Raw genomic sequence first — 21,055 nt, forward strand, 5'->3', positions numbered from 1 at the left:
CAAAGAGACGCCGGCGCAAACATTCTGTACGTTGAGCCACCAACGTAGAATTGGACGTAGTTCCCTGGGTAACCGAATCAACACCTGAGGGTTGTTGGTTTGAAGATGAGGGCGCAGAAATAACTGAAGTGGGCGAAGCTGCAGTTGACCTCTGTAAGTCAGAGCCTGAGCTGACGTTAAGACGCCCAGCAACTCCTGCCACTGGCGTAGAGTTCTGGGGTGATCCAAGGCTAGCGGAACCAGACGCTGAATTTTGGTCCACCTGTCCTGGGGAACAAACAACTTGGCTTGTTCTGTGTCGAAGATTGCTCCTATGAACTGAAGTCTGCGAGTCGGTGTTAACTCCGACTTCTCGTAATTGAGGAGCCACCCTAACTGTTTGAGCAGCCTGATGGTGAACTCCCGATGGATTTGAAGAACGTTTGGATCCTGTTGTGCCTGAATACAATCGTCGATATAGCTTTCGAAAGTCACTCCCCGAGAATGTAGGAAACTGCTGATGGGTTTGGTCACCCGAGTAAAAAGCCACGGGGCCGTAGAGATTCCAAATGGAAGGACGTTCCATTGGTAGTGATGGCCCCCGAAGGTGAACCTTAGATATTTCCGATGATCTGGGTGAATCGGAATGTGCAGGTATGCGTCTTGAAGATCTAGGGATATGAGGAAATCCCCTTTCTTCAGAATTGAGCGGAGAAGACTGACCGATACCATGCGAAAATGAGGTGGTTGTTGCAGGAATCGAGCGTTGAATGTCTTCATATTGAAGATGAGACGCAACTTGCTGGAGTTTTTCTTTGGCACCAGAAAAATCGGGGAGTAAAATCCTGGAGTTATGCACACCTGATCTAGGTGTTCTATTGCATGTTTCTCCAGTAGAGTTTGGATTGTAGTCGAAAGGACTGCAGCCCGATCCAGAGGATATATTTGCTGCAAGGGTTGAGTGGTGAGGGGTGGATCCCCGACCACAGGCAGTCGATAGCCGTGAATGAGAGTCATTGTGACAAAAGGATCTCCCAGAACCTCCCAGTTGGGAGCAAACAGACCTAACCTCCCTCCTACAGGGGAATCGAACACTGGAACCACCGGATCCGGCAGAACCAATCCGAGCTCTGACTTCCGTGAGTCACTGTTTGGACTGTCTATGTCCAGTTCCCGTGTCGGGTCGATAGGGGCGACGTGATGCGGAACCACGAAATGGCCTCCTGCCTCTGCCACGTGCTTGAGAAGGCGCCGTGCCTTTCATACAGTCCCGGAGGTCTGGGTTGGAAGGGGTAAATTGTGCGGTTCGGCGATGCCGAATAGAATCTTGGAGCTGAATTTTTTGCAATTCCAAGAGATCAACAGATACTTGAAATTGGTTAAGACGGTCCACCTTGGATGCGATTTCAGCAATAGCCCCACTGAACACCGTATCCCCCCGACCATGGTTGACGAAATAATTCAGCCTTGAATCTATCTTCCCATGAGGAGAAATTCAACGGACCCCGTCGCCGTATTGCAAGTAAATAGCCAAAAAAATGAGACAATTGCTCGAAGACCACCTGGAATTGGTCTAAAATCAGAGTCATACTACCCCTGATGTATGCGTCCTGGTCCGTATATGCATGGTTGACCGCCTCCGCAACAGCGTCAACAGCTGAAATAATGCAGCTAATGGCAGGGATAGCATGGCGAACCGTAGTATCTAAGTGAGCCAATTCCCTGTCTTCCACCAAATACGGCGAAATGGAACGCTTGCCACAGACCATGGAAATGTCATCATCGACTGAAGGTGCCGCTGACCAAAGTTTCACACCATGAGTATGTGCCGTGGATGGTCTGAACCTTGGAGCAGACAAACCATCCTTCGTCCTTCTAAGCTTGTTGAAAGCCGCGTCAAGAGAAGAAGGCAATTGTTGAAGACATGGGCGCAAAGGAAGTGTGATACTGGCAACATCTCTATTAGTCATGGCATAAGACGTGGCCAAATCATCTGGAGATTTACTAAGAGGTAGCTGAAGTTTTTCAACTATCCAGGCTAACACGTGAGCCGGTTCAACAACATCAAAACTGCCATCAGGAGTGGAGATGTCTGACTGCCCAGGTGAAGGGAAAGTAGTCTGAGATCGAGTCCGATCCCTCAAATCCCCCGAACGATTATTGCTAAGTACGCCAGACGATTGTTGAACATGTGAGGACGAGTGACACTGATTCCAAGCAGACGTAACGGCACGAAGCATGGTATCTAAATCCGGCGCTGGAGCGGAATCAATAGCAGGATTCCAAGACTCAGCAATAATCTGTGACCGGGGCAAAATAGAAGTGGAAAGGCGTGAAGGTGAACGCTGATCCACTGAAGCGTAACGCTGCCTAGCAGGTGAAACCACCCGTACAGAACGGCGTTGCTGATGTGTACTATCATGGGAAGGCACTGACCGTAAGACGTTACTAGCACTAGGCTGGCTAGAGGGGATATTCTGATTCCCCTGAGGTGAATGAGACCGATTTCTATTATCCCTCTGACGCAAAGACACCAAGCGGTTAGGTGAACCGGATGGAAATGGCGAACCACTTCGACTAGGTGAGACTGAACGACTACGGGAATCAAAACGCTGTGGTGAGTCGAACGGAAACACCTGTTGAGGTGAATTGAGTCGGGAATGTGAAGCGGTTCGTCCTGGTGAACCTATTTGAGTACGTGAAACAGTACGGCCAGAGGAACCCATTCGACTACGTGAATCAGTTCGATCAACTGAACTCATTCGAGGATGTTCTGGTGAGCCGGCTCGGCCGTGTGAGCCGGTTCGGCAGGGTGAGTCGGTTCGGCATGGTGAGCCGGCTTGGCTGTGTGAGCCGGCTCGGCTGTGTGAGCCGGCTCGGCGATGTGAGTCGGTTCGGCAGGGTGAGCCGGTTCGGTAAGGTGAGCCGGTTCGGCTATGTGAGTCGGCTCGGCTGTGTGAGCCGGCTCGGCGATGTGAGTCGGTTCGGCAAGGTGAGCCGGTTCGGTAAGGTGAGCCGGTTCGGCTATGTGAGTCGGCTCGGCTGTGTGAGCCGGCTCGGCGATGTGAGCAGGTCGGCCATGTGAGTCGAGCAGGGTGAGCCGGTTCGGCGGGGTGAGCCGGCTCGGCGGGGTGAGCCGGCTCGGGAAAGTGAACGAGACCTAGAACGACTCTTGCCAGCCGTGGAAGAACGCATTCGAACCTTCGCACCAGATGGTGATTCAACTCGTGTGGGTGAATTGTTCCGGTTAGATGAAACCGTGGAATTAGGAGAACGGGTACGTTCCAACCGCGCCGATCCCCGCTTTGACGATGAATGCTTAGAAGTTCTCGAAGTCTGTGATCGTTCCGAAGAAACAGACCTACGAGATAATGTAGATCGCAGGTCTGGCGTAGAAGAAATATCGGTCATTACCACCCTGGTACGCTCCTGAGAACGTAAACTGGGTGAGGGAACCTCCCCTAAAAGCCGTCTCACGTTCTCAGATAAATAGGAATCTGACGAAGCGTCCATAAAATCTTCGTCAGGCGAGACGGGCGATTGAGAACGGTGAGCAGTGAGGGTGGGGCGATCTAAGCATTGTTTCTTAGCGGGAGATGGACCAGACCCCGCAGAAATAGTCCTAGCCCTATCTGCCAAACGTCTGGCACAAGCACGTTTGTAAGATTTAAACGCCTCATTAGACAGACCTGAACACTTAGGACAGCGTGTGTCCCAGTCACAAACACCCACACAATCAACACACGATGTGTGAGGGTCCCATGCTGAAAATACTTTATTACAACGGACGCAAAACTTCCGTTTACTGGCCTTAACAGGCTTAACCATTTTGAGCAATTCTCAGACGAAAATTTTCCACGTCCACTCAGTGGAGCGACAAGAAAGAGAATGAGTATGTGAGGTGATCACGTGGGTGAGGACTGCGCATGCCTCGTGCTGTCATGGACTAGTGAGCACGACTGAGACAGGAAGGCATGCACAGCACGGGGAGAGGGGCAAGGTAGGTCTTGAGCAAAGTTTTAATTCGTTTCCACTCATGGTCGAATGAAGAGAGAGAGGTGCAAGTCGTGAGATAGGATAAGTTTAAAAATGTATGTAGTGACACAATCAGGGGTATAATAGCAGAATTCCTGGAATATTTGGACATTGATGTCAAGCGTGCTGTTGGTAAACTTTCTGATATTGTTGCTGCCACTGGACAACTTAAACCCAGCTCTTTGAAGTTTCATCAACGACTCCAGCAACCACCATGGTTTGATGAAGATTGCGAACGCTTAAAATCTGAGAAATACAGACACCTTCATAAGTTCAGGAATTTCAGATGTGACAAAAATCAGAGCTACTATATGGATGCAAAAAAATCTTTCAAAGAATGTTGCAAATTTAAGAAAACACAGTACAACAGGAAAATGGCAGATGAAATTAATGCTGCAGCTGCAGCTGGAAACTGTAAATAATTTTGGAAACAAATTAAGAACCAATTCTGTACGAACCACGTTTCTTCAATTGCAGCATGTGAATGGCAAGATTATTTTAGGAAATTATTAAATCCTGTACTGATTAACACCAACACTGATTTTGATGAAGATGTCAAGGAATTCTTGGAAAACCACACATGTAATGACTGTGCAGGTTGTGCAAATAGTGACGCTTACCTTAACACTGAAATAACTGAGGATGAAATTACAACGGCAATATTGGACCTCAAAAGTGGAAAGGCTCCAGGCATTGATGGGCTTACGTCAGAACTCTTCAAATTATCATCAGGTTTCCTAACTCCGTATCTAAAGCTGCTATTTAACAAAATATTGGATGAAGGTATGTTCCCGAAACAATGGAATATTGGAATAATCTTAGCACTCTACAAATCGGGTGACAAGAAGGAGCCTACCAATTACAGAGGCATATCATTATTAAATATTATGGGGAAGATTTTTATAACAATAATTGAAAAACGACTTAGATTATGGACTGATTTCAACAATTTACTCTCTGAAAGCCAAGCTGGATTCCGTCCACAATATCCGATAGACCATATCTTCATGTTACAGGCACTGTGCTCTAAGTATCTAAATAGAACGAAAGGGCGATTCTACTGCGGATTTATCGACTTCACAAAAGCCTTCAACTATGTGGATAGGAATAAATTATTGTATACATTAGTTAAAAGTGGATGCCACGGAAAGTTACTTGTGCTAATGAAGAGTATGTATACGTCAGTGCAAGCATGTGTTAGAGTGGACAACCAGAGATCAGAAGCATTTGCTACTTCGCTAGGGGTTAGACAAGGATGTATCCTTAGTCCGGTACTATTTCTCCTGTTCATCAATGAGCTTGCAACTGAATTATATAAGTCATGTAATCATGGGATATTCGTCACTCCGGAAATACAGGATCTTAATAATAATAATAATAATAATAATAATAGTGCATTTATATAGCGCTAATTCCAAACATAAGGATGCTCAAAGCGCACAAACATGGTTTGATATTAGGGAAAGTCAGAGAAAGCTTGGCGAAAGAGGAAAGTTTTTAGTAAGGATTTAAAGGATGACAACGTTTGAGAGTCTTTGAGTTTTTGGGGCAGATTATTCCACTCAGTTGCTGCGGCATACGCAAATGATCTGTGACCGTAGCGGACAGTGTTTGTATTTGGGACAACAAGGAGAGACTTGGTCTGGGATCTGAGAGTTCTTCTCCTCCTTATGTTTGCTGACGACATCGTTCTATTCTCAAGCAGCGTCATTGCTCTTCAATGTCAATTTAATGTCCTAGAACAATTTTGTGCCAAATGGGGACTGGAAGTGAATCTGAATAAATATAATATTGTTGTGTTTCACAACGGAGGAATCCTCACCCAGTTTAAGAAAATGGACGTATCGCAAACTGCCAATTAAAGTTGTAACATATTATAAATACCTCGGGATAGTGTTTTCTTCAAGACTTATTTGGACTTATTTGGACAAAAGCATGTGAAACACACAAGCGAACAAAGCTTGTCTGTCTGTGTTCAGACTACTTACCGGTAATAAAAATAAAGAATTGACTTATTCCACCGCTGCAACCATATTTGATAGGAAAATAGTACCGATACTTCTGTACGGATCGGAAATATGGGGCTTCAGATACACAGAGGTCATTGAACGGATCCAAACAACGTATTTCAAAAGGTTCTTAAAACTTGGAAAATGTGCGTCAAACAAGGCCATCCTTGGTGAACTAGGATGTCTTCCTATGTTCGTGCTCACACAGGCCAAAGTAATAAAATTTTGGTTCAAATTACTGCATATGGAGAATAATCGTTACCCTTTACAATCATATAAGATGCTTAAATCTTTCGACGATATGGGCAAGAGCAACTGGGTGTCAAATGTAAGAACCATTCTTTTCCGAACCAGCTTTTCACACGTATGGTTCAACCAAGGAGTTGCAATGTAAAGTTATTCATGTTTATCTCTTCCAACAACGAGTTACAGATATAGGACACCAAAGCAGGCGCAACAATATCAAAACATCTAAATCAATATTCACAGTTCAAATACGATCTCCAACTGGAACCTTACATCACAGAACTAAAAAGTAAAGATCTCATACGTGCTCTCTGCAAATTTCGGATTGCCCACAACGATTTTAAAGCCAACATCTTTTGTCATCAGGATGTGCCTATTGAAGAGCTCTACTGTACATTCTGCAATTCCCCACAGGTTGAAGACGAAAAACATATTTTCTTTTCTTGTGAACAGTACCAACACTTCCGGGAAAAATATCTCATCCAACTTAGAAATGAGAGAAGCATGGCATTATTCGTTCCTTTTTAAATAATTTTATCTGCAAAAAAAGAAGGTATTATCAAAAATGTGGAACAACTTCGGTATACTACCATTTCACTAACATTGCGATATTGACCATGGAATAATGTTAAGTTTAGTCTGTTTTCAATGTCATAATATGTGAGGTTCCTCATTCACACATACATACAAACTGACAGCATAACACAAAACAATATGCAACCAACCAAATTCAATACAATACAACTTTCACCGCCTGTGCATACCACACTGTTAACGAATCTCTCAGGTGTGTTAGAGCGATAATCACATCACGACATGATTAACAAACCTACAGCTCAGCAGATTTTAATAACTTACCTTTTTAATAAGAAAAGCAAGATTTATGGATGTTAACTTCTTTATTGTGAATAACACAACATTTCGGAGCATATGCTTGCTCCTTCATCAGGTGAAAATCAGGTCACAGTAAAGAAGTTGACATCCATAAATCTTGCTTTTTGTACGCATTCCACTTCTAAATGCCCATCAAAGATTTAACTTACTTCTAGAGGCTTCTTTAAGAGGCATAAAAACTTGCAACTTGGTTTTCCTTTCAGAGGCTGTCTTAATGACTTGACTCACTCATTAATTAACAAGGCAGTAGGCCTTGTTAATTGGTGACTCTTAACTACCTTGACTCACTCATCAATTAACAAAGGATTCGGTCCTGGGGCGTGCAAAGAACAATCATTTACCATCACCCACCAGTTATCTCCCCTTGTGGACATTTCCAAAATTGTAAATTTTTGGAAATCTCATATTTCCAAAATTGGAAATGTCTTGGAAACATCATCTTCCAAATTGGAAATGTCTTGGAAACATCATCTTTCCAAGACATTTCCAAGCTTGTAAATGTGGACTTTTTTCAAGTGTCACTCACTCACTCACTCGCTCACTCACTCTTATGAGTACAACTTATTGACACCAAGGTATTCGGATGAATACACACAGCTCAACAGAGTTAAAAATATCGTTGTCATGTTCATAACGCAAAATCAAGGCAAGACATGGCATGGTGAAAAACTGGCCTGGTTGCCCAAGCAACTGTTACTACAAGAGTCCAAGAACAACCTTCCAATGATGTCTCTCAAAACACAACACTGTTGACACTAAGAGCATGAAGCTCAGTAAAACATGCATCAGCCTAAAATTGAACATTAGCAACTATGATACCATTTCTTAGAATACAGTTAATTACGTTAATAATTCTTACCAACATAGAACTCTAACACTTGAATGCCTCAGCAATTAGGTCTATGTTAAGATGTTCCTACATGGGGGCTAACTGACTGAATACTTTCGGATGTTGTGCCTACTCCGTGGATAGTATCTTGTCCAGATGTGATAGAGAATCAGCAAGGAAGTTGCAATGTTGCACCAGAAACTGTCCAAAAGATCTTAAAGATCCTTTGTGAGGTCCATAAGATCCTAAGAGTGCATTCCTACGAACCTATCGACATTGACAAGTAGAGTTGTCCATGGCAATAAGGATGGACGATTCTCTGAGGTGTGGAGAACAGTGCTGGATCGCATTTATGACAGCCTTTATCTCCAGTGGAATGTTTAAGCATACAAGGGTTTCCAACATCCTGAAGTGGTCATATCCTCCAGATGAGCACCCAATCCTGCCAGAGATTGCCAGAGATGCGCCAGAGATGCATCCAAGAAGAGGTGACGATTTGGATGTGGCTTTTGGATTGGCATCTGGTGAATGCCGTAGCTTATGCTCCACCCATCCTCGATAATCTCTAGGGTATACGTTCCGATAAATCTCCACTATACCCTGGATGCATCTACGTCTCTCCCTTGGTTGGCGTTTTATCCAATCAGGGGTCTACACTGGGAAGTTGAGCGTACCAATCACAACTCACTTTCGCTTTTTAATTTATCTAACCGATTAAACTTAGCAACATAATAACATATTGGCAGAGGTACTCTGAAAGAGGTACAAGGAGTTCTTGCATATATTCTTTTAAGGTTTCAGACCTGTCAATTTGTCTGTATGTTTTCCCCAAAACCTGAGTCGCACTGCGAACAAACCTTCGCGGCTGTGACCGCTATCTTTGTTGACACTGGCAAGCTCGGTTGTAACGGCGGCTTATCTGATTGGCTACTGTTAGAATGCGGAGCCAGCAAAGGGAGGTAACAAAATTATCGGGCCAAGCCGTAGATGACAGGGTATAGGAGACTTATCGTAACGTATACCCTGGAGATTATCAAGGATGTGCTCCACCATCTGAGGTCCTATACACTAGCTCCGTCAGCATCATGACCAGCTGTGTGTAATGAAGTTCTCATATGTAGAGAAGTTAGTTTTATTTCTAACTAAGTACTATTATCATATTTTCATATTTGTAGGCATTATGATGATGCGCTGATCTTACACCTATCCAAGTAGTCATGGCAGACATTATCTATACCTTGAGGCCATACTTGGGTATGTTTCTTCATCTCCATAGAGGTGTTATTATGTTTGCCTTTTGGTTGCACATGATATCATGCCATGTGTAAATTCAGGATATATAAGCATATATATGCATATCATCTACAATTTCTCTAGTAAGTGCAATATTCATACATCAGTCAGTATTGTATACACATATAACCCAAAGTAAATGTATAATTGATGTGACATGCATACATGTATTTGTATTTTCATGACAGATGTTGAACATGTCTGACTTGGGTTGAAATAACAGTTTTGTCACAGGGGAAAATGAATCAGCTGTTCCATTTGAGTTATATGTATCTTCAGTTCAGGGTTCACTTTTCAGCAAATGACACACCATTATCTTAGTTCCGTTCTCTTTAATCCCACACGTCGAACTCATACAGGAAACTCACACGCATTGTTTTTTTTACATGGACACTTCCAGTACTATTGTCTTGACAACAATCAATAGAAATGGCCACAGCAATGATTCTGTTGGATATAACTTATCTCCCTTTCTTTAAAAAGAAATATTCTTTAGTATTTATTGAAATAATATTTATCTGATGATTTAGATAAAATTATAAAAAAAATTATCTGTAATAATTATTACTGAAAATATCAAAACAAAATTATACCTTTCCCTACAATATTTCAATTGTTATGGAAAATATGTTAAATTAAATGAAAAAAGAGTCTCTCATTCTATCTTCTCATATTTCAAATAACTTTACTCGAAATCACATTTAAAGTTCATATTTTGTGACATCACAGCCCATTAGGATCAGCTCATCACACAACACAGACCAGCAGATACTTAGGCTGCCGTCTGCTAATCTTGGTCGAGCATCTGCAACATCATCGCTGTGTGTGGTCATTGGTGTGGTCATCATTGTAGTCATTGTTGTGGTCATCATTGTAGTCATTGGTGTGGTCATCATTGTAGTCATTGGTGTGGTCATCATTGTGGTCATTGGTGTGGTCATGATTGTAGTCATTGTTGTGGTCATTGGTGTGGTCATCATTGTAGTCATTGTTGTGGTCATTGGTGAGGTCATCATTGTAGTCATTGTTTTGGTCATTGGTGTGGTCATCATTGTGGTCATTGGTGTGGTCATCATTGTAGTCATTGTTGTGGTCATCATTGTAGTCATTGTTGTGGTCATCATTGTGGTCATTGTTGTGGTCATCATTGTAGTCATTGTTGTGGTCATTGACGTGGTCATCATTGTAGTCATTGTTGTGGTCATCATTGTGGTCATTGGTGTGGTCATCATTGTAGTCATTGGTGTGGTCATCATTGTAGTCATTGGTGTGGTCATCATTGTGATCATCATTGTAGTCATTGTTGTGGTCACCATTGTAGTCATTGTTGTAGTCATTGGTGTGGTCATCATTGTGGTCATTGTTGTAGTCATCATTGTGGTCATTGTTGTGGTCATTGGTGTGGTCATTGGTGTGGTCATCATTGTAGTCATTGTTGTGGTCATTGGTGTGGTCATCATTGTAGTCATTGTTGTGGTCATCACTGTAGTCATTGTTGTGGTCATCATTGTAGTCATTGTTGTGGTCATCATTGTAGTCATTGTTGTGGTCATTGGTGTGGTCATCATTGTAGTCATTGTTGTGGTCATCATTGTGGTCATTGGTGTGGTCATCATTGTAGTCATTGGTGTATCATTGTAGTCATTGGTGTGGTCATCATTGTAGTCATTGGTGTGGTCATCATTGTGATCATCATTGTAGTCATTGTTGTGGTCATCATTGTTGTCATTGGTGTGGTCATCATTGTGGTCATTGTTGTGGTCATCATTGTGGTCATTGGTGTGGTCATCATTGTAGTCATTGTTGTGGTCATCATTGTAGTCATTGGTGTGGTCATCATTGTAGTCATTGTTGTGGTCATTGGTGTGGTCATCATTGTGGTCATCATTGTAGTCATTGTTGTGGTCACCATTGTGGTCATCATTGTAGTCATTGTTGTGGTCATTGGTGTGGTCATCATTGTGGTCATCATTGTAGTCATTGTTGTGGTCATCATTGTGGTCATTGGTGTGGTCATCATTGTGGTCATCATTGTAGTCATTGTTGAGGACATTGGTGTGGTCATTATTGTGGTCATCATTGTAGTCATTGTTGTGGTCATCATTGTATTCATTGTTGTGGACATCATTGTAGTCATTGGTGTGGTCATCATTGTAGTCATTGGTGTGGTCATCATTGTGATCATCATTGTAGTCATTGTTGTGGTCATCATTGTAGTCATTGTTGTAGTCATTGGTGTGGTCATCATTGTGGTCATTGTTGTGGTAACATTGTGGTCATTGGTGTGGTCATCATTGTAGTCATTGTTGTGGTCATCATTGTGGTCATTGGTGTGGTCATCATTGTAGTCATTGGTGTGGTCATCATTGTGGTCATTGGTGTGGTCACCATTGTGGTCATCATTGTAGTCATTGTTGTGGTCATCATTGTAGTCATTGTTGTGGTCATCATTGTGGTCATCATTGTAGTCATTGTTGTGGTCATCATTGTAGTCATTGGTGTGGTCATCATTGTAGTCATTGTTGTGGTCATCATTGTAGTCATTGTTGAAGACATTGGTGTGGTCATTATTGTGGTCATCATTGTAGTCATTGTTGTGGTCATCATTGTATTCATTGTTGTGGACATCATTGTAGTCATTGTTGTGGTCATCATTGTAGTCATTGGTGTGGTCATCATTGTAGTCATTGTTGTGGTCATTGGTGTGGTCATCATTGTGGTCATCATTGTAGTCATTGTTGTGGTCATCATTGTAGTCATTGTTGTGGTCATCATTGTAGTCATTGTTGTAGTCATTGGTGTGGTCATCATTGTGGTCATTGGTGTGGTCATCATTGTAGTCATTGTTGTGGTCATTGGTGTGGTCATCATTGTAGTCATTGTTGTGGTCATCATTGTAGTCATTGTTGTGGTCATCATTGTAGTCATTGGTGTGGTCATTATTGTAGTCATTGTTGTGGTCATCACTGTAGTCATTGTTGTGGTCATCATTGTAGTCATTGGTGTGGTCATCATTGTAGTCATTGTTGCGGTCATCATTGTAGTCATTGGTGTGGTCATTGTTGTGGTCATCATTGTAGTCATTGTTGTGGTTATTGGTGTGGTCATCATTGTAGTCATTGTTGTGGTCATCATTGTAGTCATTGTGGTGGTCATTGTTGTGGTCATCATTGTAGTCATTGTTGTGGTCATCATTGTAGTCATTGTTGTGGTCATTGGTGTGGTCACCATTGTAGTCATTGGTGTGGTCATTGGTGTGGTCATCATTGTAGTCATTGTTGTGGTCATCATTGTAGTCATTGGTGTGGTCATCATTGTGGTCATTGTTGTGGTCATCATTGTAGTCATTGTTGTGGTCATTGGTGTGGTCATCATTGTGGTCATTGGTGTGGTCATCATTGTAGTCATTGGTGTGGTCATCATTGTAGTCATTGTAATGGTCATTGGTTAGGTGAGGTGAGGTGAGGTGAAATTGGGTTTTACGTCGTGCTTGAGAATATTTCGCTCATATGACGACGTGCATGCGTGTGTATGTGTATGTGCAGCTGCTTGTACTAGCCCAGACTGAAGCTGGTTTTATAGTGCTAGCCCACTGAGATACCATGCTGCAGTGAAGCATGAATACCCCACTCATACACATTATACTGACTCCAAGCCGACCAGTCCTTGTTGTACCCGTTGTACCCAATGCCGAGCGCCAGGCAGGGACCAACAAGTACCATATTTTTGGTATGACGCGGTCGGGGATCCAACCCGCGACCTTCCGCTCTCCGGGCGGACGCTCTAACCACTACACCACGGAGGCGGCCTTGTGGTCATTGGTGTGGTCATCATTGTAGTCATTGTTGTCGTCGACTCCAGTGCAGTCTCATCCATGCCATGGTCAGGTTGAACAACTGGCTGCTGTGATTTTTCTCTCTTCAGACAGACGTTTTGCTGATACAGTTGAACCGGGTTTGGGGGTCGAGGCTAACTCTCTCTCTCTCTCTCTCTCTCTTCCCCAACAACTGCCCCTTGCTATCTCCCCACCCCCACCCCTTCTCCATTGTGACCCCGGACAACTGCCCCTATCATAAGAAAAACACACAAACTAAAAGTAACAGTTTTAAATTTTTAATTTATACCTCTATGTAATACAACACAACATATCAGTCTCCAGATTCACTTAGAGCTCATTTTTCAGAAAGTTCATAAATATCAATTCAATTAAAAGGACAGATTAGCCTGATACCAGTTGAACCATGCATTGCATAGATGATCTAACACACTGGTTCATATGCAGTAGACCATTTGTTTCTTTTCAATTGCTTAAAAAGAACATAATCTCCTACTACAAAACTATGCTCTTTTGTATACTTCTTTACATTGTCTCTGGACATTTCTTTGCACTCTTTCAACATCTGGGAACTGGTTCTTTTATCAATCACAACATGATTATAATGTCCAGCAGGATATGGCCCTCCGAAGTTAATAGATACAATGTACCAAGGGTTTTCGGGAATATTCATGATCTTCACTGTCTCATCTCGGTGAATCTTTGTGGTTACTGAACATTGACAACATCGTCCAACACTGTCTTCAACCAGAGCATTCATGCGTGGAAACCAATATCTACTTCTGAGAAGATTCTTTGTCTTCGACATTCCGAAATGTCCCATATCATGTGCTGCTTTGATGACTTTCTTCTGCCAGTTTTGTGGAACACAAATCTGATTCTGTCTGAATACAAGATCATCCGCTTCATACAGTTCATCATGTAGAATGGTGCAATACGATCATCATATTTGTACTTTTCCCAGTCACCTTTCCAAATTCTACTTTTCACTGCAGATAACTGGTCTCGCTCGGTCAGTTTGTTGACCCTCAGGAGCGGCCACACTGTTCTATAAGCCATCAATATGCATTTCAAAACATAGTAAATCTCAAAACACATTCCAGCAATTACGGAATCGCCGGATAAACTTGTTGTTTTGTTCTCTTCCGACATTTGGGATCTGCTCGCAGGAATGTACTGAGCATGACTGACACACTAGTGACACCTGTTGCTAGATGTCACATGACTGGTCATGTCACTACAGTTCTGCTCAGAAAGTGCTGACAGACATCGTGGATAGCTAACGTCTTGACGGTTCCAGATTACTAATGCTTTTGACTGTAGTCTGAAGGACAACAGAGTCACAGCTTCTTAAAGATGGAACTAGTTCTTCTCCTGGACTACTCACAAGGTACATGACCCCTCGACCTCAGCTATATTTCAGAGATCCACTTGTGTGTCAAAAACGTGTTCTTACTTGTGTTTTTGACTATTTCTAGCTCTCAAATACGCTTCAAACACCCATAACTCTGTAAACAACCGTTGTTTATAAAAATTTGTCTGTGCCTACCTACCAATTGCAGTAACATAGCTCCTAAGACAACAGAGGGACAAGTAAAAATCTATTTTGCTTTGTTCTTATCTTTATAGGTTCTCAACTGGTTCACAAAATTTGCAGTACGTATGACAATTTGGTCTTCTGCAGTTAGTGTGTTTAGCAATAACATTTCATGGTGGCCTGTTTCCATCTATCAGGTGGACTCCGAGTAAATTGTGTGTTATAAAGCAGATGTAATTCCTAAACGTTTTTCTAAACGAATCTCTGAACAGTCGTAATTTCAAATTATGCAACTGTTTTTTTCAGGTCCATTGATCACTTGATTGTCTGGTTTGATTTCAAGCTGCCATTACACGGCAGCAATACTGCTGTGTGGCGTCAGGCAAAATAATATTTCCAGTTCCAACCACATTTTGTGAATGGCCAGTGTCACAGTAGGGCAGGACATGTTCATTACACATTTACAGTGATCCATTTCATATAATTTTCACATCTATTTTCCCATTACACAAAATGGAATCTGTTTCTGAGGATAGTCAAGATTGGGTATTCTTAACACTGATGTTCTATATCTGACACATAAGGAAGCATCCATAAAATAGTTGAAATGCTCCTATTAGCTGCATTTCATTGGATGAAGGTCTGGTGTAAAATAAAACAATGTCCCTGGTAATTTTTGTATATATGCTTCAAATTGCATCACTGGACATGTTTGGTTTGTTGTTTAAGATAAATTCACATTTAAATTGATATAATGTGAATCACAGTGAACCTTGCACCTTTTTCTGCTAAGGACACAAATTTTCTGTTTTTCTGACTGTGTTTGAACAAAGGGTACTTCTGCTTTGAGATTCATTTTCCCAAATGATACTCTTAAAGGAGAATACGAACGAAAACAAAAATGTTGTAAAGGATATTCTAAAAGTCACATTCCGTGATTAAAATTGAACAAAAAGGTTGTAAAATAGCAATAAAAACACAAAAACGTACTCATATTTCCGCCTATTACGGAAACACCCGACAGTTAATGAGCAGAGGGGGTATCACGTGACATGACGTCATAAGTGCCTGTTGCTGATGGCTTTCTCTTTGATTTAACCTCACAACTTAACAGTGTCCATGGATTCTGAAGCAGTAAAAGATGTTCCTGATGTCATTTCTGAAATGGATGTTAGACCGTATCAATATGGTCCGATTTTACATCTTGCAAAACAATCTTCCACTGAAGATCTAGAAGAAGAATCAAGCGAAACGGAGGCACCGCTTGAGGTCAAAATAAATAAAAAATAGACCATATCATTTAACAAGATTACTATTTGTCAGCAAAATGTCATACAGTTCCAGCCAGCAAACTCACCCCTATAAATATAATATGACCAGTCACTAAGATTTTAGTTTTTTTAAATGTGATTACAGTTCATTTTGTGTCAAATGGGTGACTGTAGGGTGTCTGCGGGATTTAAAAACAAATGCTTATGTTTCAGATGAGGGAAAATAAAAATTATCTACTTCAAAAATTACACTGGAATTATTTTGTTAAAAAAAGGTAGGATCCTAGTTCTCATTAATAGCGTATCAAGTCTCGATACAAGATCCCAGCCTGGTTGAGCAGAGATAATATTCGCGACGCAGATAAGTTATTCCCCGAAAACTGGTGAATTATAAAATACTAGTCAGGACAACGTATGTTTCCCCATTGTTTGGTTATGGAAATAGTCATGGTACTCGGTCATAGCCTTAGAATGACATCTTGTCAGCCAATGAGAATACAGAACAACTTTCACGGCACACACTACTGACAAATAGCGAGTCTGATGCCGACGTGCGTAATTGGACAAAATGGAAAACAATGAAAGCAACAAGTACTTCATGATTTGCCGTTGTATTCGGCAATGTTTCGAGTTGACTGCATCATTTAGTGCTCCAAACCGAAAAGAACGTTATAGCGGAACATTTTCAAGCTCATGTGAAATCACTTACTGATTTTGATAATATATCTCATGTGTACCAGTCGAATTGCCCCAGCTACAAAATGCCCCAGCAAATTTTGTCATTCATTCTAATTTGTTCAAATTTATTTATAATGATTGAATAGATGCCGTAAATGCATAGTTTTTGTCAACTTATTATGATATTATGTTCTTCATATAAAAGTTATTAGGAAGTAATATTTCTGAAAACTATGCATTTATGGCCTATATTTATTCATTTTAAATAAAATGGGGCATTTTGACTACCCTGCTGGGGCAATTTGACCAAATTTGCTGGGTCATTTTGTAGCGGGGGCAATTCGACTGGCAACCGGACTTGTTCAAAATACCACTGACAGTAAGTTGTTACAGGGAATAATGGAGTATAAATGAATCTCGTGGATACTTTTAGCTTCTTCAGCCTAGCTTGGGGATTTCCATACCCCATGCGTGCATGTCTCTTTCATATGCGTCCGACTCGGAATGATCGGCGCATTTCTCTTGCCGAAATCTGTCATTTTACTTGGAAAACGGAAGAAATGGTGGTTCTTTCCCATGTTCGATGATGCCGTGCATCCCCAGGCAACGCAATACACCATCGTACCATTTAAAAGAACGACAGAAACTTTTCAACACGATTTGTACTACTGTAGCGCTTGGTCTTTGGCAATATGGCGGACTCCAGGCACATTTGACGTCACGAGCGGAAAGGTCACGTGGGTTCCAGCGAAATATGCATAATGGCCGAAGCTGAGATTTACAGAAACTGTTTTCGATATTAAAACATAATTATACATAATTTTTAATTGAAAATTTGGGAATATGTTTCTGATGACTTCATCTTTCACCCAGCAAATTATTGCAATTCACTCGTATTCTCCTTTAAATCTGAGAAAATAAGCTTTGTACTAAACAGATCCAAGCTTACAAGATTTCCAGCACTTCCAGTTGAAAAGCTTTTGACAGCAGCACAAACATGTCAAAACCTGTGGTAATGTCAGCCATTCAGTTAGTACAAATGACTAAGTTGCAATGGAACCTTCAACCGTTATACTTTCTAATAAAGTCTAATAAAGTCAACATCTGTTTCAAAAGCCACAAGTGTCATTATCCAAACCAGAGTACCCAATCGTATGCATCTAAGCTAGGATGCTGTTAATGCCATTTCAAAGTTAATGAAGGAAGCATTTCCCAATACTGGAAGTGACATGATCCATACAAGACATACCATTTCACAATCGACTCTGCTGTTAGCAGAGATTCCTTATGGATGTGAAAAGGGTTTTCGCTTCCTGTTGTAATACAGCACACAATTTGACTATTGAAATTTGACTATTGAAAGGATAATCGTTTGCAAAACTTGCAAAGAAGAAAAAAAGCCAAACTGAAGAATTTCTAAATGGCTAATCAAGCACTTTGGGGAGAAAGGACCATGAAGCCCGACATACGCTGCTCACAGCTATATTTAGACATCATAATGCATGTGTTTTGGAAGCTCATTTACAGCTCAGTAAGAGACTGATTTAAAAATTATCCTAGTAGTTTCTCCATATTCTTGATGATTAATTGTGACTCGAACACCCACTGACAAGTGTGATGCCTTCTACACTGCTGCCAACTATCTAGGGATGCTTTAACTCATTAAGCCCCATCACAACTCAACACCTGGAAGCCCTCCTGATTGCCCACTCTCTGTGCCGAGACTAATTAGTGCTAGTCACACCTGATTTCCCTGGCAGGTTTCGGGGATCACAGGAAACTGTCTAGTCATACAAACAAGTCCTGATTGTTTAATTGTGTCGTAAAGATAAATGTTGAAAAAAATCAGGTGTGAATACATGTCGTGTATTGCAAGCTTTATGTAATTTTATTGCAAAATTCTCTTGTAGACCTTTTGTCGGCTTGTACATTTATATTTTATCACAATATGCATACACATGTATTCTTTGTATGTAACAGATGAGACACACGTTAACAAATTCTCTCTCTTATATCATTGTGTGAGGTTTAAATTTACAAAACATCTATGACAATGACATACTGTAAAGAAGAATTTACTTTCATACTTTATAATCTTCGACGAAAATAGCGGATTTGCCGATACATTTCTAGTGTTTTCGAATTATTTCAATGAAAATACTATAACGCTAGTCTGTGACTAGCACAAAGCACATTCAGAGCATTGCACTTTATTTCATACAGATTTAATGCAGAAAACATATGTGACCATACAAACATACATATACAAAATGTATACTACATATTCCTTGCATAGGCATAAAACAAAGAGTCACGTGATAGGGCGTCATCAAATTTCCCGAATAGAACATTCGGTATCTCAACTGTTCAATGGAGTGGCTGATCATATGTTATCTGCGACCAATCGTATCATGAGATACCTGTCACAGAGGAAAGGACAGGTGATGGGGAGTGGGCGAAATTTCTGAAGAGCACATTTGGTCACTTAACAGCTTGGATAGAGATTGATTATTGGCTATATCCTTGACCAGTCGATATGCTGGGATTCGGCTTTATCAACTCAAGCTATCATGTAACAGTTTGTGTATTGTAAACATACACACTGGTAACGATGTATGAAATATACACATAAGACAAATAGGAGTAGATAGTCACTTTGGCGAGTTTATTTGTCCTCATTTTAGTGTTTTTCGATAAGTAAAACAAAGCGATTGAAATCCAACCACTGAGTAGAGGTAGTATTTATTTTCATATACATTTTATGCACACAACTAGTACATAAAACATAATGGTTTGCTGTACATGTAAATATAATCCTCACCTTGATAATGTATGACTATCCAAACTAGAGTACACGCATTACAGAATTCACGAGGTGACACTATACTGATTTTTATAGTGTATAAACTTGCAGTTGACACCCCACCCCAATATTTATGAAGGTGGAAGCGTGCCTATATCTTTACTGAATGCAAACGAGGTTCATAAGATTACAGATGTGCATGCATGTATAAACATCACAGAGAGAGGTGACTCCATAAAGCAAGATGTCCAATGATACAACAGCGCATCTGTTTATTTTACACTTGTCACGGGACAAACCTTTCAACAAGGGCGTAACTACATATGCATTCTACGGAGGCTGTTATTTCAAGGTCGAAAGAGGCGTTCAATTATCTCATTACTGTAATCTGCTTGAATGATTATACGCATGTGTATCGATACCGTAACTGATATACTATCCAGCTTTTATTGGCGATGGATCAATAGAGACTGAGTTGATTGATACACGCGTGATAATTGCACGGATTTGATAATTACACAGATCAAATACAAGCGTTTTACAGAATGCTCATGTAAATTGCATAGAAAACTGACAATTCAAATCAACATGAAACTTTCAACAGCTTGAACAAAATGCTTGAAATACCTTTGTATGGCTTACATGTAATAACTTATGATATTACTTCTGTCCATGTGTGACAATGTTTTGAATTACCAACTTACTGTCTTTTGTAACAAACGTAGTAAAAGATTTCATTGTTGTAATAACACTGACATGTATATATGTATTCGATGCAAAGTGACTTATCACTTTATATTAAGCTTAGGTAACATTACGAACTTTAGATTATGGAAAACAACTAGTTACAATTCAGTAAACTTCAAATTAGTAAGTTCAATTATGTTTAATCTATTCGAGCTTGGATGTATAATTACTTGTGTTTATATCGTTATGTTTCAGTATATGAAACATGATAGCGGAATGATGCCTAAAAAGTAAATTCAAACTATTCTATTGTGTTTGAATTCTTTGTATGTCCTTGAAATTTCAGATATTGTTTCCTATTTATTAGGTAGTTGAAGGAAATATAATCTTTAGTAACCTCTAAACCATTACATCTAATTCAATCAAGGTGCCTCACAGTATTTTAGTATCCATTCCCAAGGAAGAGTACCAGGCACTTACCTCTGTAAAAACATCATAATTCCCTTTCTCGCCGACATGCATTCATTTGCTAAACGCTGTACAAGCCTATGATAATGATTAGCAATTGTTATCAAAACACTTTAAATACTTCTTCTGATTGATACTAAAGGTGGGATCTCTCGTAAGAAAAGCTAACATTTGCTCAGTACTGCTAAATTGGTTGAAATAATAGGTACAGTGCGATTTTTAAAAGCACAACACACATGTGCTTCTCTAGCTGAATAAGAGGTGCTTTCTGTTGACTACTGTATGTGGCTCTCGCTGTGAGAAACTGCTAATTACCTGCCCCATAAACACGTCACTCGCTGTGAGGAGCTGATTAATTTGCCCCATATATGCGTCTCTCTCGGCCTTAATGAGTTAATCCAGATCCCACCTTTCCCTCTTGGGTATTTGAAGGAATTATCAAACAATAGTTAGAATACTACCTGTGTTATACCAAGAAGAGGTCCCTGACA

The sequence above is a fragment of the Haliotis rubra genome, unplaced genomic scaffold, assembly GCF_003918875.1.
Source record: "Haliotis rubra isolate DU_JTF1 unplaced genomic scaffold, ASM391887v1 Scf293, whole genome shotgun sequence".
In the NCBI taxonomy this organism is placed as follows: Eukaryota; Metazoa; Mollusca; class Gastropoda; order Lepetellida; family Haliotidae; genus Haliotis; species Haliotis rubra.